The sequence below is a fragment of the Eumetopias jubatus genome, unplaced genomic scaffold (genome assembly GCF_037043125.1).
Source record: "Eumetopias jubatus isolate StellerSeaLion01/CBP00866 unplaced genomic scaffold, mEumJub1_p1.0 scaffold_11, whole genome shotgun sequence".
Classification (NCBI taxonomy): Eukaryota; Metazoa; Chordata; class Mammalia; order Carnivora; family Otariidae; genus Eumetopias; species Eumetopias jubatus.
In genome coordinates, this window is record NW_028274817.1 from 21,545,572 (window position 1) to 21,568,042 (window position 22,471).

Sequence of the window (22,471 nt, forward strand, 5' to 3'; positions counted from 1 at the left end):
TAGAATGTAGAAAGTATTCATACTTTCTGATAGCTGAGTAATATTCCATTGTATGTATGAATCACATTTTCTATATCCATTCATCTGTCAAAGGACATCTCTGCTTTTTCCATAGTTTGGTTATTGTGGACATCACTGCTATAAACATTGGTGTGCAAATTTCCAGGAATGCATCCATTTCTTCCGAATTCCTTAATTTTTTGGTATATAGTTGCTCCTAATATGTTATAAAAATTGTATTTCCTTGGTATTGGTTGTGATCTCTTCCCTTTAATTCATGATTTTATTAATTTGTGTCTTTTCTCTTTTCTTTTGGATAAGTCTGGCTAGAGGTTTATTGATCTTATTAATTCTTTCAAAGAACAAGCTTCTAGTTTCATTGATCTGTTCTACTGTTCTGCTGGCTTCTATTTCATTGATTTCTGCTCTAATCTTTATTATTTCTCTTCTCCTGTTTGGTTTAGGCTTTATTTGCTGTTCTTTCTCCAGGTCATTTAGGTGTAAGGCTAGTTTGTGTATTGAGGATTTTTCTAATTTTTTGAGAGAGGCTTGGATTGCTATGTACTTCCCTTTAAGGACCACCTTTGCTGTGTCCCATAGGTTTTGGACTGATGTGCTTTCATTCTCATTAGTTTGCATGAATTGTTTAAGTTCTTTAATTTCCAGGTTGACCCATTCATTCTTTAGCAGGATGAGTTCCAAGTGTTTCAGTTCCTTTCAAATTTCTTCTTGTGATTGAGTTCCAGTTTCAAAGCACTGTGGTCTGAAAATATGAAGGGAATAATCTCAATCTTTTGGTATCTGTTGATACCTCTTGTGTGACCCAGTATGTGATCTCTTCTGGAGAAAGTTCCATGTGCACTCAAGAAGAATGTGTATTCTGTTATTTTAGGATGGAATGTTCTGTATATATCTATGAAGTTCATCTGGTCCAATGTCATTCAAAGCTCTTGTTTCTTTGTTAATCTTCTGCTTAGATGATCTGTCCAGAGCTGTTAGTGGAGTGTTGAAGTCTCCTACTATTAATGTATTATTATCAATATGTTTCTTTATTTTGATTATTAGTTGGTTTGTGTAATTGGCTGCTCCCATGTTGAGGGCATAGATATTTACAATTGTTAGATTTTGTTGTTAGATAGACCCTTTAAGTATGATATAGTGTCCCTCTACATCTCTTACTACAGTCTTTTTGGTTTAAAATCTAATTTGTCTGATATGAGGATTGCTTCCCCAGCTTTCTTTTGCGGTCCATTAGCATTGTAAATCATTCTCCTTCTCCTTGCTTTCAGTCTGGAGATGTCTTTAGGTCTAAAATGAGTCTCTTATAGACAGCATATGGATGATTCTTGGTTTTTTTTAATCCAATCTGATACCCTGTGTCTTTTGGTCAGAGCATTTAGCCCATTTACATTCAAAATAACTATTAAAAGACATGAATTTAATGCCATTGTATTGCCTGTAAAATCTCTGTTTCTGTAGGTTGTCTTTGTTACTTTCTGGTATATGTTACTCTTGGGGTCTCTCTTCACTTACATAATCCCCCTTAATATTTCTTGCAGGACTGGCCTAGTGGTCACATATTCTTTCAGTTTCTGTCTGTCCTGGAAGTTCTTTATCTCTCCTTCTTTTCTGAATGACAGCCTTGCTGTATAAAGTATTCTTGGCAGTATATTTTTCCTCATTTAGCACCCTGAATATATCCTGCCAGTCCTTTCTGGCCTGCCAGGTTTCTGTGGATAGGTCTGATGTTATTCTGATGTTCTTCCCTCCATTCCTGAGGAACTTCCTCTCTGTAGCTGCTCTCAGAATAGCTTCTTTGGCTCTAAGATTTGCAAGCTTCACTATTTATATGTCAGGGTATTGATCTATTTTTATTGATTTTGGGAGGGGTCCTCTCTGCTTCTTGGACATGAATGCTTGTTTTCTTCCCCAGATTAGGGAAGTTCTCAGCCATGAGTTGCTCAAATATACCTTCTAGCCCTCTCTCTTTCTTCACCTTGTCTGGGATTGCAATAATTCTAACATTGTTTTCAAGGCATCATTAAATTATTGAAGTCTTTCTTCATGGGCTATTAGTTGTCTTTCTCCTTTTTCCTTGACTTCCTTCCTTTCCACCAAACTGTCCTCTAGATCTCTTATTCTTTCTTCTGCCCCATTGACCCTAGCTGTTAGAGCATCCAATTTAGACTACGTCTCATTCAGAGCATTTTTAAGTTTGGCCTGATTAGATCTCATTTCCGCCCTTAGAGATTCTGTATTGTCATGTATGCTTTTTTCAAGCCTAGTTATTAAATTTATAATTGCTAACCTGAATTTCATCTCTGACATCTAACTTATATCCATATTGATTAACTCTGTGGCAGAGAACATTGCCTCTGGTTCTTTCCTTTGTTGTGAATTCCTCCTTCTAGTCATTCTGCCCAGGGAAGGATGGGTGTGCGAATGAACAGAGTCCAAAATATCAACCACAACCCAAGCAGAATGCACCCTAGAAAAAAATCCAAAGTGGTTGGAAGCCACTATAGAAAAGCAAACAAAGCCAAAATGAAAGAAAACAATAAGAAAAGTGGGGTGGGGAGAGACTATAATCTCACAGGGTGGAAAATCAGGGTGATTCATTTGTTCATGATTGAATTTTGGTCTCTGTGTTAGAAAATACTGCATCCCACAATTGCAAAGAAAGCAAAGTCTATACATATATTGAATAGAGTGAAAAAAGGACTAGAATGAGGCATAAATCTATAAAATGTATATGTGGAAAAAAAGTTTAAAGTGACTTAAAAACATAAGTTGGTAAAATAATAATCTGGTTGAAATGGGAAAAAGGTAAAAAATGGAAAATTTTAGACTGAAGGATGAATGAGTCATGAGGAAACACCTGGAGTTCAGTGTATTATTTTCCCCTTGTGCTGGAGTTTTACACTCCTGTGGGATCCATAGGCTTGTCATTCACCTGTTTTTCTAGTCTGTCCTTTGGGGGAGGGGCCTGCTATTCTGCTTCTCAGGTGTCTTTGCCTGGGCGGGGTTACCCCACCCCTTGTCAGGAGGAAGGGCTCAATGTGAGCTGGTCATCTCTGTTGCTTTTGTTTCCTGGTGGCTTTCTGCGCCCCTTCAGAGGGTCAAAGCAAAAATGGCCATGTGGGATCTCTGGCCCAGAGCCACAAGATTGTGTTCCCCCCTCATCAATAAACCCTCTGGGTCAAAGTGTCTCCTCTTCTGTGTGCACCAAACTGCAGACTCCTGTGGTTTGCCCCCAGTGCAATTCTCCAATGAGGAGTCCCAGGGGCCCACGAGTGTCACTGCGCTTTATGTCTTTGTGACTGAGCAGTTGTGGGCTCAAGTGCACACCCTGCTCCACTGCTCCCAGGTCATGGCTGTGTGCCATCCTACTGCCCTTTCTGGGGCCACCGCCACCCTGAGAGCTGTTACCCTGTTGTGGGCGCTGATGTCATCCCTCCCAAGGGATGATAAACAGCTTGCACATTCCAGTCCTTTTCAGGGTTCTCAGCAAAGAGTGGTCTCCCTACCAGCTCTTGGTTTATGGCGACCTGAGCTAAGAGTCCCTTCTGGGCTCGCTGACCATAACAAGTTTCCCTGCTTCACTGCTTGGGCACTCTATCAGTTCAAACACCCCTGTTCTTTGTGTCTCCTGGGATCCTGAGACCATAATGACCCATGTAGATTTCTGCCCTTTTCATCCACTGTCCTCTTTTCAAAAAGGGATGTCTCTCACTGGAGCAGATTCCTAAGGGTTCTGATTTTGCATTCTGGTGTTGTATCACTTCCTGGTAGCCAGCTTATGGAGGCTCCCTCCCCGCTCTGTTTATTTTCCCATATTTCCTGGAAGATTCATGATTCCACACCTCCTACCTTGCAAAAAGCAGTCATTTTTCTGCTTATAGATTTTTCAGATATATTTTCTTACATCTCAGGCTGAATTCGTGTGTGTTCAGAATGGTTTGATAGATATCCAGATAAATTCAAGGGACCAGATGAAACGAGGTCCCCTATGCTGCCACCATCTTGCCTCACTCCTCTTTTTTGGAGTTTTTAATTTGTTGATTCAATTTCATTGCTGGTATTGGTCTATTAAAATTTTGTATTTCTTCCTGCTTTATTTTTGGTAGGTTATATGTTTCTAGGAATTTATCCATTTCTTCTCAGTTTTTCAACTTGTTGGCACAAAGGTTTTCATAATATTCTGTTACACTTTTTTTTTTTATATCTATGCTGTTGGTTGTTATTTCTCCTCTTTCATTAGTAATTTTGTTTTATTTTTTTCTGGCTCCTTGAGTTGTAAGATTAGGTTGTTTATTTGAGATTTTTGTTTTGAGGTAGGCCTGTGTTGCTATAAATTTCCTTCTTAGAACCCCTTTGCTGCATCCTGAATATTTTAGACCATTTTTTAAATTTGTTTCCATGTTTGTTTTTGATTTCTTGGTTGACCCTTTTATTGTTTAACAGCATGTTATTTAGCCTCCATGTATTCATGGTCTTCCTAGATTTTTTTCTTGTGGATGGTTTCTAGTTTCATAGTGTTATGGTCAGAAAAGATGCATGGTATGGCTTTGATTTTTTTGATCTTGTTGAGATTTGTTTTGTGGCCTAATGTGTCATCCCTTTGGATAAATATTCTATGTGCACTTGAAAAGAATATATATTCTACTCTTTTAGGATGGAATATTCTGAATATGTTTGTTAAATCCATCTGGTCAAGTGTGTCATTCAAAGCTGCTGTTTCTGTGTTGATTTTCTGTTGGGATGATCTGCCTTTCATTGTAAATGGAGTGTTAAAGATCCCTAGTATTATTGTGTTTCTATTGATTGTTTTGTTTGTTACTAACTATTTTATGTATTTGGGTGCTTCCATTTCTGGTCATAAATATTTCTATTTGTTATATCCTTCTGTTGGTTTGTCCCCTTTATTACCACACAGCGTCCTTCTTTGTCTCATGTTAGAGTCTTTGTTTTAAAGTCTATTTTGTCCAATATAAGCATTGTTACCCTGGCTTTCTTTTGGCATCCATTTGCATGATGAATAGTTCTCCATCCCCTCACTTTCAATCTGCAGATATCTTTCAGTCTGAAATGAATGTCTTGGAGGCAGCATATAGATGGGTCCTGTTTTGTTGTTGTTGTTATTGTTTTATTTTGTTTTTTAATCTGCTCTGTCATCCTATGTCTTTTGGTTGGAGTGTTTAGTCTATTACATTGAAAGTTATTATTGATAGTTTTGTATTCATTGCCATTTTCTTATTTGTTTTGTGGTTGTTTCTATAGATTTTTTAGATCAGAAAAAATCTAGATCCTTTCTTCTCTTGTTCTCTTTCATGGTTTGCTGGTTTTCTTAGTGATATACTTGGATTCCTTTCTTTATATTCTTTGCATATTTATTATTGATTTTTAATTTGTGGTTACCATTAAGTTTGTATATAACATCTTCTGCATATAGTATTTTATATTAAATTGATGATTGCTTAAGTTTAAACCCATTCTTTTCTCTCTCTTAAATTTTAGGCATATGTTGTCATACTTAACATCATTTTATTTTGAGAATCCCTTGGGTGATTTTTACAGATATACTTATTTTTAATACTTTTGTGTTTTCTACTTTTTATACTCTTACTTATGATCATTCTTTTCCACTCAGAATCCCCTTTAATATTTCTTCTAGAAGTGGTTTAGTAGTCATGAAATCCTTTAGTTTTTGTTTGTCTAAGAAACTCTTTATTTCTCCTTCTCTTCTGAATTATAGCCTTGCTTGATACAGTATTCTTGGCTGCACATTTTTCCCTTCCAGCACTTTAAGTATATCATGCCACTTTCTTCTGTCCTGCAAAGTTTCTGCTGAAAAATCTGCTGAGAGACATATGGGGTTTCCCTTGTATGTAACTGTCTTCCTTTCTCTTGTTGATTTAATTTTTTTTTTAATTTTAAATTCAATTAGCCAACATATAGTTCATCATTACATTTTTGGTGTAGTGGTCAATAATTCATTATTTGCATATAGCACCCCATGTCATCACATCACATGCCCTCCTGAATGCCCATCACTAAGTTAACCCTCCCCCCACCCACCTCCCATTCCAAAACCCTCAGTTTGTTTCCTGGAGTCAAGAGTCTCTCATGGTTTATCTCCCTCTCTGATTTCTTCCCATTCAGTTTTTCTTCCCTTCCCCTATGATCCTCTGTGCATTTTTTTATATTCCACATATGAATGAAACCATATGATAATGGTTCTCTGACTGACTTATTTCACTTCGCGTAATACCCTCTAGTTCCATCATGTCAATGTAAATGGTAGGTATTCATCCTTTCTGATGGCTGAGTAATATCCCATTGTATATATGAACCACATCTTCCTTATCCATTCATTCTGTTGAAGGACATCTTGGCTCTTTTCACAGTTTGGTTGTGGATATTGCTGCTATGAACATTGGGGAGCATGTGCCCCTTATTTTCACTACATCTGTATCTTTCGGGTAAATACCCAGTCAAATAAAAAGCTTCTGCATGACAAGGGAAACAAGTCAACAAAACTAAAAGGCAACCTATGGAATGGGGGAAGATATTTGCAGATGACATAACAAATAAAGGGCTATCCAAGATTTATAAAGAACTTATCAAACTCAACACCCAGAAAACAAATAATCCAGTCAATAAATGGTCAAAAGACATGAACAGACACTTGTCCAAAGAAGACATATAAATGGCCAACAGGCACATGAAAACATATTCCACATCTCTTGGCATCAGGGAAATACAAATCAAATGAGATACCACCTTAAACCAGTTATAATAGCTAAAATGTTTTTTTTTCCTGCTTTTTGCCATTTTAATTGTTATATTGTCTTGCTGTGCACATACTTGAGTTGAATTTTTTGGGTGAACTCGGTGCCTCCTGGATAGATCTGTTTCTTCCCCCAGATTAGGGAAGTTTTCAGCTATATTTCCTCAAATAAATTTCCTGCCCCCTATCTCTCTCTTCTTCTGAGATCCCTATAATGTGAATTTTATTATGCTTGATGTAGTCACTGAGTTCCCTAAGACTATTCTGAATTTACATGATTTTCTTTCCTCTCTTTTGCTCTGCTTTGTTACTTTCCATTACTCTGTCTTCCATGTTGTTAATTAATTTCTCTGCTTCATCTAGCCTGCTATTTTTTTCTATCAAGTGTATTTTTAATTTTACTAATTTTGTTCTTGATCTCTGATCAGTACCTTTTTGTTTTTTGTGTTAAGGGTCTCACTGATGTCCTCCACTCTTTTTTTCAGTTTAGTGTGTATCTTTATGATCATTATTTTAAATTCTCTGTTAAGCATATTACTTATGCCTATTTCATTTTGGTCTCTTGCTGTGCTTTGGTCCTGTTCTTTAATTTGGGAGATGTTTTTATTGCTCAGTTTGTTTGACTTTCTGGGTCTGTTTCTATGTGTTAGGAAAATCAGTTACTTAGGGCACTGAGCTGCTCCTGGAGAGAAGGCAAGGAAATAAACCAAAGGCAGAGAGCATGAAAACAGAGATCTGAGGAATGCCTGAGGCACACAGTGGGGAGATTATTTGCTCTTCTTGGAGCACTTCTCTGAGAGGTAGCATTCATGGAGATGTTTCCCCTAGAACAAAGGAGCTGGTTGCTACCATTTCCCTCCCCTGCTCCTCAGCATAAACACAGAGCCACCTGTGGTAAACAGGACAGGGCCTACACTGGCTGCCTGACCTGTTTACAGCAAGTCCCACATCCCTGTGCTCCGGCAGGACTGCCCCTCCAGGTCAAGCCTACCTCAGTCCCAGTATGGCAGGGCTCTTCCCCAGAGGACCAACAGAAACCCCTACCACACCACATTTCCTGATAAGAGAGTTCTGTAAGGCTTTAGTTCTACTGGAAGTAGTATCAGATCTCATTTTGCAAGTAGGCCAGAGCACACCTAGATAAAACTCACCACATTCTGGCCACCAACCAAACACTACCCACTGCAAGAAAGGAGAGCCTCTGCAGATGACTGGCCTGAAGGATAGAGCAGCCAAAACACAACAGGAGAGTGGACACAGCAAACACCAGAGATACTCCCTGAAGTGCCAGGTACTGGATGCTATATGACCTCTTCTTCTTAAAGCCATTACTCTCAGGAGCAGGAAACATACTGGGCTTTTATAACACACAGGAGAAGACAGAGACTTCGACAAAATGCCAAGATGGAGGAATTCAATTCACACGAAGGAAGAAGAAAAGGTCACAGCCAGATATCTAAGTGAAACAAATGTAAGTAACATGCCTGATGGAGAATTTAAAGCAACAATCATAAGGATACTCATTGGGCTTGAGAAAAGAATGGAAGACTTCAGGGAGGCCCTTACTGCAGAGATAAAAATGTTACAAAGAATCAGTCAGAAATGAAAAATGTAATAACTGAAATTTGAAATAGGCTGTATGGAATGAGCAGTAGGATGCAAGAAGCAGAGGAAAACATAAGTGATATAGAAAATAAAATAATGGAAAATAATGAAGCAGAACAAAGGAGAGAAAGAAGAATTATGGAACATGAGAATATATTTAGGGACCTCAGTGACTCCATTAAATGTAATAATATTCATATTATAGGAGTCCCAGAAGAGAGAAAAGGGGGCAGAAAATTTATTTGGGGAAATAATACCTGAAGACTTACCTAATCCGGGGAAGGAAACAGACATCCAAATCCAGGAGGCACAGAGAACTCCCATAAAAATCAACAAAAGCAGGCCAACATCGAGACATATTGTAATTAAATTTTCAAAATATAAAGGGGCACCTGGGTGTCTCATTAAGCATCTGCGTTCAGCTCAGGCCATGATCCTAGGGTCCTGGGATCGAGCCCCACATCAGGCTCCTTGCTCAGTGGGGAGTCTGCTTCTGTCTCCCTCTGCCCCTTCCCCTGCTCTCTCTCTCTCTCAAATAAATTAAAATCTATAATAAATAAATAAATGTTCAAAATACAGAGATAAAGAAAAAGTCTTAAAAGCAGCAAGACAAAAGAAGACAGTAACTTGAGGAAATAATAGCTGAAAACCTCCCTAATCTGGGGAGTGAAACAGATATCCAGATCCAGGAGGCACAGAGAACTCAAAAATGGCAATAAACACAAAACCCTCAATAATGACTCTGAATGTAAATGGATAAAATGCTCCAATCAAAAGATGTAGCATTTCAGAATGGATTAAAAAAAAAAAAAAAAACAAGACCCATCTCTACACTGCCTATAAGAGACTCATTTCAGACCTAAAGACACCTGCAGATTGAAAGTGAGGGGATGGAGAAATATTTATCATGCAAATGGATGTCAAAAGAAAACTGTGTAAAAAGGAATGAGATCTTGCCATTTGCAATGACATGGATGGAACTGGAGGGTGTTATGCTGAGTGAAATAAGTCAATCAGAGAAAGACAGGTGTCATATGACCTCACTGATATGAGGAATTCTTAATCTCAGGAAACAAACTGAGGGTTGCTGGAGTGGTGGGGGGTGGGAGGGATGGGGTGGTTGGGTGATAGACATTGGGGAGGGTATGTGCTATGGTGAATGCTGTGAATTGTGCAAGACTGTTGAATCACAGATCTGTACTTCTGAAACAAATAATGCAATATATGTTAAGAAAAAAAAAGAAAAAGAAGATAGCAAGAGGGGAAGAATGAAGGGGAGTAAGTCGGAGGGGGAGACGAACCATGAGAGACGATGGACTCTGGAAAACAAACTGAGGGTTTTAGAGGGGAGAGGGGTGGAGGGATGGGTTGGCCTGGTGATGGGTATTAGGGAGGGCACATTCTGCGTGGAGCACTGGGTGTTATGCACAAACAATGAATCATGGAACACTACATCAAAAACTAATGATGTAATGTATGGTTATTAACATAACAATAAAAAAATAAAAAGAAAAAAGAAAGAAAGCTGGGGTAGTAATACATATATCAGAGAAACTAGACTTTAAATGAAAGTCTGTAACAAGAGATGAAGAAGGGCATTATATCATAAAAAAGAAGTCTATCCGACAAGAAGATCTCACAATTGTAAATATTTATGCCCCCAACATGGGAACACCCAAATGTAGAAAACAATTAATAACAAACATAAAGGAACTAATTGACAATCATACCATTATAGCAGAGGACTTTAAAACCCCTTACATCAATGGACAGATCACCTAAGCAGAAAATCAACAAGGTAACGATGGCTTTGAATGACACACTGGACCAGATGTACTTAACAGATGTATTGAGAACATTCTATCCTAAAAGAGCAGAATACAGATTCTCTTCAAGTGTGCATGGGATATTTTCCAGAATAGATCACATAGTAGGTCACAAATCAGGCCTCAACAAGTACAAAAATATTGAGATCATACCATGCATATTTTCTGACCACAATGCTATGAAAATTGAAGTCAACCCCCCACCACCAAAAATTGGGAAGACCACAAATACATTGAGGTTAAACAACATGCTACTAAACGATGAATGGGTCAACCAGGAAATCAAAGAAGAAATAAAAATAATACATGGAAATGAGAAAGGACCCAAATGAAAATGAAAACACAGTGGTCCAAAACCTATGAGATGCAGCAAAAGCAGTTCTAAGAGGGAAGAATATAGCAATACAGACCTACCTCAAGAAGCAAGAAAAATTTCAAATAAGCAACCTAACCTTACACCTAAAGTACCTAGAAAAACTACAAAAAACAAAGCATAATGCCAGCAAAAGAAGGGAAATAATAAAGTCTAGAGCAGACATAAATGATATAGAAACTGAAAAAACAATAGAATAAATCAATGAAACCAGGATCTGGTTCTTTGAAAAAATCAATATAATTGATAAACCCCCAGCCAGATTTAACAAAAAGAAAAGAGAAAGGACCCAAATAATTAAAATCACACATTAGAGAGGAGAAATAACAACCAACACCAGAGAAATACAATTATATGAGAATATTATGAACAACCATATGTCAACAAATTGCACGACCTGGAATAAATGGATAAATTCCTAGAAACATATAAACTACCAAAACTGAAACAGGAAGAAATAAAAAACTTGAACAGATTAATAATCAGCAAAGAAATTGAATCAGTAATAAAAAAATCTCCCAACAAACAAGAGTCCAGGGCCAAATGGTTTCAAAAAAGCGAATTTTACAAAACTTTACATCTATCAGATACATATGCATCTGATAGATGTAGAAAAAGCATTTGACTAAGTACAATATCAATTCACAATAAAAACCCTCAAAAAATTAGGGTTATAGGGAACATACCTCAGCATAACAAAAAGCATATATTGCTTTATCACAGCTAATATCATCTTCAGTGGGGAAAATTTGAGAGCTTTTCCTCTATGGCCAGGAACAAGACAGGGATATCCACTCTCACCATTATTATTTAACATAGTGTTGGAAGTCCTAGCCACAGCGGACAACAGAAAGAAATAAAAGGCATCGAAATTGGCAGTGAAGAAGTCAAACTTTCACTATTTACAGATGACATGATACACTATATAGAACACTCAAAAGACTCCATCAAAAAATTGCTGGGACTGGTAAATTGATTCAGTAATAATTCATTGATTAATTCAAAATCAATGTACAGAAATCTGTTGCATTTCTATACACTAATAATGAGGCAGCAGAAAGAGAAATCAAGGAGTCAATCCCGTTTACAATTGCACCCAAACCATAAGATACCTGGGGCTAAACCTAACCAAAAAGATAAAAGATCTATACTCTGAAAACTACTAATAAACACTGATGAAAGAAATTGAAGAAGACACAAGGAAATGAGAAAACATCCCATGCTAATTGGAAAAACAAATATTTTTAATATGTCTATATTACCCAAAGCAATCTACACATTTAATGGAATCCCTATCAAAACACCACCATTATTTTTCACAGAACTAGAACAAACAACCCCAAAATTTGTACAGTAACACAAAAGACCCCAAATAGCCAAAGCAACCTTGAAAAAGAAAAGCAAAGCTGGAGGTATCACAAATTCAGACTCCAAGTTATATTACAATACAAAGTTGTAGTGATCAAGGCATTACAAAAACAGACACTTAAATCCATAATACAGAATAGAAAATCCATGGGGCGCCTGGGTGGCTCAGTCGTTAAGCGTCTGCCTTCGGCTCAGGTCATGATCCCAGGGTCCTGGGATCGAGCCCTGCATCGGGCTCCCTGCTCTGAGGGAAACCTACTTCTCCCTCTCCCACTCCCCCTGCTTGTGTTCCCTCTCTTGCTGTGTCTCTCTCTGTCAAATAAATAAATAAAATCTTAAAAAAAAAGAATAGAAAACCCAGAAATGATCCCACAACTATATGGTCAATCAATCTTCAACAAAGTGGAAAGGAATATCCAATGGGGAAAAGACAGTCTCTTCAACAAATGGTGTTGGGAAAACTGGACAGCTACATGCCAAAGAATGAAACTGGACCACTTTCTTACACCATACACAAAAACAAATTTAAAATGGATTAAAGACCTTAAAGTGAGACCCGAAAAAATAAAAATCCTAAAGGAGAATATAGGTAGTAACCTCTTTGACATTGGCCATAGTGATTTGTTACTAGATCTGTCTCCCGAGGCAAGGGAAACAAAAGCTAAAATAAACTATTGGGACTTCATCAAAATAGGAAGCTTCTGCACAGTGAAGGAAATAATCAAGGAAACTATAAGGCAACGTTTGGAGTGGGAGAAAATATTTGTAAATGACAAATCTGATAATGGGTTAGTATCCAATATCTACAAAGAACTTAGAAAATTCAACACCCACAAAATGAATAATCCAATTAAAAATAAGACAGAAGACATGAATAGACATTTTTCCAAGAAGACATACAGTGGCCAACAATTGCATGAAAATATGCTCAGCATCACTGACCACAGAGAAATACAAATAAAAACTACAATGTGATATCTCACACCAGCGTGGCAAGGATGTGGAGAGAGGGGAACACTCTTACACTGTTGGTGGAAATGCAAACCAGTGCAACTGCTGTGAAAAACAGCATGGAGGGTCCTCAAAAAGTTAAAAATAGAACTATCTTATGATCCAGTAATTGCACTAACTGGGTATTTACCCAAGGAAAACAAAAGCACTAATTCAAATGGATACACACAGCCCTATGTTAATTGCAGCATTATTTACAATAGCTAAATTATGAAAGCAGCCCAAGTGTCCATTGGTAGATGAATGGATAAAGAAGAGGTTGTGTGTGTGTGTGTGTGTGTGTGTGTATACACAAATACATTGGAATATTACTCAGCTATAAAAAGAATGAAATCTTGCCATTTGCAGCAACGCAGATGGAGCTAGCAAGTATGATGCTAAGGGAAATATGTCAGTCAAAGAAAGACAAATACCATATGATTTCACTCAAATGTGGAATTTAAGAAACAAAATAAATGAGCATAGGGTGAATAAAAATGAGAGGAAAACCAAGAAACAAACTCTTAACTTTAGAGATCAAACTGATGGTTACCAGAGGGGAAGGGGGTGGGGGAATGGGTTAAATAAATGATAGGGATTCGGCACCTGGGTGGCTCAGTCGGTTAAGCGACTGCCTTTGGCTCAGGTCATGATCCTGGAGTCCTGGGATCGAGTCCCGCCGAGAGTCTGCTTCTCCCTCTGACCCTCCCCCCTCTCATGCGCTCTCTCTGTCTCTCATTCTCTCTCTCAAATAAATAAATAAAATCTTTAAAAAAATAAATGATAGGGATTAAGGAGGGCACTAGTGATGAGCACTGGTTGTTACATATTAAGTGCTGAATCACTGAATTGTCTACTTGAAACTAATATCACAGTGTATGTTAACTAAGTGGAACTTAAATAAAAACTAAAAAAAAAAAGAAAACCAAACAAAGAAACAATAAACTCTAGCAATATTATGTTTCTTAGTTGAGTATTGGTTATCTCTGCATTTATTTTATTATTTTTAAGTGATAATCACATATATATGTATAATCTGTGATGGAGTCCATATAAAGTATATAAAATTTATCATCTCATGTGAAGAAATACTTTGTAGATTGAGAGACACATAAATTGCTTTCATATTCATTTCCAATGACACATAAATAAAATGATGTCCATTTTCTATCACTTCATGCCTTTCTAAAATTATTTGTATACATTAAAGTCTAATTTATTAAAATAGAAACACGGCTACAAAGTCCATTCAAAATATAAGACTGTTCCATATTCCTAAAATGTTTCATCTTGGCCCTTCGCTATTGATCTTATCAGGAAACTTGTCTCTTGCAATCACTGATCTGTTTCCTGGCACTGTATATTTGTCTTTTGTAGAATTTTATATAAATGAATTAATATAGTATCTCACCTTTTTTGTTTCACTTCCTTGATGTAGCATAATGTTTTTGATATCCAGCCATGCTTTTTCATATATTAATATTTTCTTTCTTTTGACTGATGAGCAATATTCTCTGATATGAATATATTAGTTTGTTTATCCATTTACATTGATGGACCTTCAGACTGTTTCCATTTAGGTAGCTGGTATAACTACTGATCCTATAAACATTTGTGCATAAATATTTGCATGGAATTATGCCTTAATTATCTTGGGAACAGTACTAAGAATAAGACTTCTGGTTCATGTAATGTATATGTGTAACATGTTACACATATAGCGTATATATGTAGAGTATATGTTTAATGGCTTAATATACTGTGATGTTTTTTTCTAAATGGCTAAATCATTCTGTATACACATCAGCAATGTATGAAAGCCGCAGTTCTACATTGTCATCAACACTTGATATTATCGGTCATCTTAATTTTAGTCATTTTGATGTTGTACAGTGGTATCTCGTACTTTTAATTTACATTTCTCTAATGCCTAGTAATGTTGAACATATTATCTTGTAATTTTCTGTTACCAGAATAGCTTCTTTTATAAAATGTCTGTACAAGTATTTGTACATATCTTATCCTTAATTATAAGATGTTCTGTATATATTCTGATTTCCCTCTTAATTTTTTATTTGACCATTAGTTAGGAGTGTGTTGTTTAATTTTCACATATTTGTGAGTTCATCAAGTTTTTCTTTTTCTTTTGTTGGTTTCTAATTTTATTCCATTGTGCTCAAAGAACACACTTTGTATTATCTAAATCCTTTAGGGCACCTGGGTGGCTCAGATGGTTAAGCATCTGCCTTTGGCTCAGGTCATGATCCCAGGGTCCTGGGATCGAGTCTGGTATCAGGCTCCCTGCTCCTTGGGGAGCCTGCTTCTCCTCTCTCTCTCTCTCATGAATATAAATAAAATCTTTAAAAAAATAAATCCTTTAAAATATATTGGTTGTCTTATTGCCTAGCACATATATGGTCTATCCTGGTGAATGTTTCATGTGTGTTCAAGAAAAATGCATATTCTGCTTTTGTTGAGTAAAGGTGTTCTATTGATAGGTCTAGTTGATTTATAGTCTTGTTCAAGTCTTTTATTTCCTTCTTTTAAAATATTTATTTATTTATTTATTTGAGGGAGTGAGAGAGAGAGAGCAGGAGAGGAGGGGCAGAAGGAGACAGAGAGAAGCAGACGGTACTGAGCACAGAGCCTGATGTGGGGCTCGATCTTACGACCCTTAGATCATAACATGAGTCGAAATCAAGAGTCAGACACTTAACTAACTGAGACACCTAGGCACCCGTTCTATCTCCTTCTTTGTTGATATCCTGCCTAGCTGTTCTATCCGTTATTGAAAGATAGGTGTTGAAGTCTCCTATTAGTATTGTTGAGTTGTCTATTTCTCTTTACATTTCTGTCATTTTCGCTTCATGTATTTTGTTACTTTCTTATTAGGTGCATGATTTTTTTTAATATTCCTGATGAATTGACCCATTTATTGTTATAAAATGTCCCCTTTTATCTCTAGTAATAAACTTTAAAGGCTATTTTGTTTGATATTAAAATAGCCAGATTTCTTATGGTTGTCATTTCCATGATATATATTTTTCCATCCTTTTACTTTCATTTTTTTTCCTGTGGCTGTTTCCTTTATTAATGAGAGTGATAATACCTGAATTTCCTTAAGTCACAAGCTTGAATAAAGTTGACAGTTATGAATTATGTAAGTGTCAAGCAGGAAAATTACAACATAAGGCAAAAGTGGATTGATGTGAGCTATGCATTCCAACATTTTCAATTTGTTATGTAATAATTCAATGTTATGATACTGAGGAAGTGAAGAGTTTTCAGAAAGAACAATGTGTAAGTACAAAAATTTGGAAAAAAACATAACATGCTTTCTCTCCGTAACTGTTTCATTGACCTGAATTCCATTAACAATTATGAATCAGAAATATAAAGTTCATATAGAAATAAACTATGTGTGCTTGCACTACAAATCTGTGTTTGAGAAATATCTGTAATGGAAAATATAGTCACCACAATTAAAAATTATATTAAATAGCACAATCCAATTCAAGTATTTTGTTCAGTAAAAATGAAAATAGTTTTATTAATAAACAAATATATGTCTTTTGCAAAAGAAAAATAACAAGCAGAGGTCATCTTTTTTTCTTTACTTTTTTCTTTCTTTTTTTCTTTTTTAGAGAGAGTGCACACACAAGTGGGGATGGGGGGCAGAGGAAGAGTGAGATGGAGAGAATCTTAAACAGTGACATGGGGCTCGATCTCATGACACTGAGATGACCTCATCTGAAATCAAGAGTCAGATGCTTAACTGACTGAGCCACCCAGGAGCCCCCAGAAGTCATCTTTCTTTACATTCAATTTTTGTGTATTTGAAAGTCCAATTAACATAGTATTTTTTATCAGGATCTGAACTAATTAGAATAAACACAGGTAACATGAATAGCACTGATTCTTACTCTGTTCTCTACAGAACATCCAAATTTTTTCTAGACTCTCTGTAAAGAACAGGATGATTGGGTGAATACTCTCCAGAGACAAGTTGCATAAAATAATGTACTAACATAGTTTTTTCACCCAGCTCAGAGTATGCCCTAAAGTGGTGAAACTGAACATTAATTTTTTTAAATAGCTTTTTAAACAATGGGGCAATCTGGGTAAAGTGTAACCATGCATTTGTCAGAGAAAGCTGATTGATAGAAACATATGTCTACAGAGCTAAAGAAGCTGAGTGTCACTAATTTCATGATTCCAATCACTGTAGAATCTGAAAATATATTTGTGTAACTGTAGTCTCCATGGATATTTATATTTGTCCTAGATTAAAACTGAACAGTGGCTGATTCTTGCAGATATGAATAACAATTAACAAATATATTAATTATTCTTATTAGTAATAATGATTATTGTTTTGAGAATGATATTTGCCTGCATTTCTTTTTAACAACATAAATTTTGCTTGTTTTTCATTTTTAAAAATTTTATTTATTTATTAAGTAAGCTTTATGCCCAACATAGGGCTTGACCTCGCAACCCTGAAGTCAAGTGGCATATTTTACTTACTAAACCAGCCAGGTGCCTCAAATTTTGCTTGTTTTTCAAAGGACTTCTGTTACAACATAGACTTAGGTTCATCCCACATTTTCAGGTAGTGTTTTCTATTACGGCAAAGGAATGTTACATAAGTAAAATGGTCTATATTCTTCATAATAGCATATGGACAGGTATTTTATTTGCTATATATTCTTACCTACCGTAGATAATTCACAGCTTTATATATATATGCATTATACATATGATGTATATAATGCATGCATATTATATATACACATGTGTTATATGCATATGTATATTATATATATAATATATACTAACAAATATATAATGTAATATATGCATACATTATATATATGCTTATATATGTGTGTGTATGCTTATATATAGATGTGCTTGCATATATATGTATACATTGTATATGTGTATTATATATATATATCACCCTCCCTCCCTATATATGTATAATATGATATATATATATATATATGTGTGTGTGTGTGTGTGTGTGTGTGTGTGTGTGTGTGTCACCCTCCCTCTGTCATTTCATATACCCACATGACTTCAATTATTACCTCTACATACAAAATTTTTTATATGTCTAGTGACTATATTCCCTGAGGTCCGGATCTTTATTATCAGTGTTACAGCAAACATTTCTATGTTTATACTCTACCAATACTTACCTAAATCTGAATTCATCATCTTATATGCCCAAAGCAACTCTTCCAGGAGTTTTTCATCATAAAATTTACCCTTGCTGTCTGAGCTTAATCAGTGTCAAATTTAGTTAGGTCTTTCCTATTTCTCTCATATTCCTTTCTTTTTCTTCCTCCCAATGTTACATGACTTCAAGTCTTTGTCATTTCAAGATTTTTCTATTTCAAGGACTTCTAAACTACCTTCTTGGTTCTAATGTCTGATATTTCTCACCTTCATAATATGCAGTAACTACTACTTATGTAATTCCCTTAAACTATTATTATCTCTTTATATACTGGTAAAATTCTGCCCTTAGTTAATGACTTAACATTGGAACCCTTCAAAATCTGACTATGTCACCCATGCTATCATGTCTGAAGGACACTTTATATGAATTCAAGGTTGATTATATTTTCTAAAACAAAAAATATTGTGATGGGCTGGATAATGGTCCCACAAATATCTATTTCCTAATCCCTAGAATCTCTGAATAAGTTTCCTTACATGTAAAATGGATTGAGAGAGAGAGAGACTTAAAAAAAAATCTCATTCCATTATTGAGTATGAGAAGTCCTAATACCTGCATTTGGCAAGCTGGAGACCCAAGAGAACGAATGGTACAGTTAGAGTCTGATTCCAAAGGCAGGAGAAGGCTGACATCCCAGCTCAAAGACAAAGGCAGAGAGCAAACTTTCCATTGTTCAACTTTTTGTTATATTCAGGCTTTCAAGGGATTGGTTGTGGCCCACCCACATAGGAAAGAACAATCTGCTTTCCTCAGTCTACTGATTCAAATGCTAATTTCATCCAGAAACACCCTCACAGGCATACCCATAATAATGTTTAGACAAATATCTGGGCACCCCATGGCCTATCACTTTGACACATAAAATTAAGCCTCACAAATCCACCCTTTGTCAACTTGGCATCCATATCCATTGCCTTAAACCATATTTAATCTCCAAATAAATATAATAATAAGATAACATTTCCCTCTAACATGATACAACAATTCTGTGTACAAATAAAAATAGAATCACCCATTTCCCAGGAAAGAAGATAAATATCTTGAGTGATGTCTTCTCTTTTTCTTCATATCCTGTAACTTAAATACAATCATATAAAGTTAATACTTAAATACTATAGTATGAAGTCAATACATCTTAAGTTGCAGAATGAGGGAATAAGAGGGGAGAGAAATTTGCAAAATACACACACAGAAACACATGCATACAAATATATTCATAACAAAATAAGGAAAAGATACACATGACAATTACCTTCTTCATTTCTGTAACTGATCAGGTGGCTTTAGCTGGTATTTATAACTACTTCCTTCCACTACACATTTTGTATTCCTTTATCCTTTAGCCTGTATCCTAGCAAGCAACTCAGATGGCCATGGTTCTTAATCTGTCGAGATAAACCAAACCTTCGTTGACAGTAGTTTTCCATCCACCTTTATTACAGGGCATGGTAACAGTTAACAGGCACCCTAAGGGATCCCCTCTATTCCAGACATAGTCTTCCTTACTGCCATTGTAGAGTACAGTCCAACCCCCCCTTGGTAGTCAAGATCAGTCATTCCATACAACAGTTATTCCCTTCTTTGCCTGTTGATCCAGAAACATGGGGATCCCAAAGTGACCAGGTAGCCATTTTAACCTCCAGGTCAATGGAATCATTGTTGTGTCTACTGGTGGAAGCATTCCTCCCTGTGGAGTTAAGACATCTAGGCCGGCATGGCATATGATCATGGGATCAAAAAGCAAAAATTTTGCCAGTGGGTCACTAGGAGTAATAGTGAGTGGTACCACTACCATTTCTATCCCTTGATTCCCGGATCCATGAATCCTGGCTATGAAAAACACAGCACCACATATTGGATGAAGATTCAGAAGATAGAGACCATTCTGGAGAACCTTGCCTCAGCCTTGCAATGTATTGCCACCTTGCTGGAGCTGTTACTGAGTCTTCAAATGGCTGTTCTACCATTCTATTGACAGCTGCTTCAAGATGGTAATGGACATGGTAAGACCAGTGAATTCCATGAGCATGTATCATTTCCATACTCCTTTTGCTGTGGAGTTCCTTGATCACAAGTAATGTTATTTAGAACATTATAATGGTGGATAAGGTATTATGTAAGTCCATGGATGGTAGTTTCAGCAAAAGGATTGCATGCAGGGAAGGCAAATCTACATCCAGAGTAAGTGTATATTTCAGTAAAGACAAAACACTATTCCTTCATGATGAAAGCAAATCAGTGTGATCAATCTGCCAAGAGGTAGCTGGCTATTACCCTGGGGCATGATGCCATATATTTGGGACTCAGTGTTAGTTTCTGTTGCTGGCAGTTTGGACACCCAGCAATGGTCATAAGCAGGTTGGCCTTGGTGTATAAAAGTCCATGTTGCTAAGCCCCTGAATATCCTCTTAAGCTTGCCATCATATCCACTTTACTATTGGGTCCATTGGGCAATGACAGGGGTGACTAGAGAAAGAGGCTGCTTGGTACTCATAGAATGAATGACACTATCCACTGGATTATTAAAATTCTCCTTTGCTGAGGTCACGTTTTGGTGAACATTCACATTCAACACACATATCTTCATTCTTTTGCTCATTAAAAGAGGTATTTCCACATACTTTTCCACCAAAATCCCTTGTCACCAATTTTTCAGTCACGTTCCTTTCACATAACTCACCATTAAGCCAAATCATTGTCCACAGCCAATGAGTCAGCATATAAACACACATCTGGCCATTTCTCCTTCTATGCAAAGTGAACAATCAGGTGCAGTGCTCAAAGTTCTGCCCTATTGGCAAATGTCCTTTTGCCACTGTCCTTCAGGAATGTCCCAGAGAAGGGATATAATGGCAAAACCATCCACTTTAAGGGGGTACTTGTATATCATGCAGAACCATTTGTAAGACAGTCTCTATTTTTATATCTTCTAGCAATTGATTGTAGGGAACTCTCCATTAAGCCATAGATGTGGGCTAGGAGAGAAAATACTGTAGCAGGGATGGAATCATGATCGTTTGGGCCACTTCATGTTACTTATGTGTGCCTTCAGGGCCTGCTCGGGCCAATCATTTATATGATTTCCATTTAATAATGGCATGCTGCTGTGCTTGGTGGGTCAGATAACACTGATAATCACCTCCCAATGACCTCACCTCCAAATACTATCACACTGAAGATTAAGTTTCAACATTTGAGGGCACCTGGGTGGCTCAGTTGGTTAAGCAACTGGCTTCGGCTCGGGTCATGATCCTGGAGTCCCGGGATCGAGTCCCACATCGGGCTCCCTGCTCAGCAGGGAGTCTGCTTCTCCCTCTGACTCTCCTCCCTCTCATGCTCTCTGTCTCTCATTCTCTCTCTCTCAAATAAATAAATAAAATCTTTAAAAAAAAGTTTCAACATTTGAATAGGGAGGGGGGTCAAAACATTGTCTATAGCATTCACCTTAAAAAGAATATCTCAACATGACCCATACTCCACCACCATAGATATTTACTTAGGTAGAATGACTGAAATCTTGTCACATTTATTTCCCACCCTCTGACAAGCAAATGTCTTACCATTAATTCAGTAGTAGATGCTAATTCTTTATAACTATGTCCAACAAGCAAAATGTCATCAATGTAATGGGTGAGTGTGACATCCTGTTGGAGGAGAAGGAGATCAAGATCTCCATGAACTAAATTATGATATAAGGCTAGAGAGTTGCTATAGTCCTCCAAATAGGACATAAAGGTATATGACTGGTCTTGTCAGCTGAAAGCAAACTGCTTCTGGTAGACTATCTGAACAGGGATGTATAAAAATCTATTTGACAAATCAGTAGCTGAAAACCAGGTACCAGGGGATGTATTAATTTCCTCAAGCAATAAAACCACATCTGGTATCACAGCTGCAACTGGAGTCACCACCTGGTAAAGTTTATAATAACCCACTGTTACTCTCCAAGTTCCATCTGACTTTTGCACATGACAAATAAGATAACTGAATGGGGATGTGGTGGGAACTTCCACCCCTGCATCTTTCAGGTCTCCAAGTCTTTCAAATTTTGGCACTTATCTCTGCAACTTTTTCCGGGAATGTGGTATTGTTTAGGGTTTACAGTTTTGCTAGGTAGAGGCAGTTCTAATGGCTTCCGTTTGGCTTAATCCACCATAACAGCCCTCGTTCCACAGATCAGGTAACCAATGTAAAGATTTGACCAGCTGTTGAGTATATCTATTCCAATTATGTATCCTGTGGGACTAAAACCACAGCATGGGGTTGGGGAC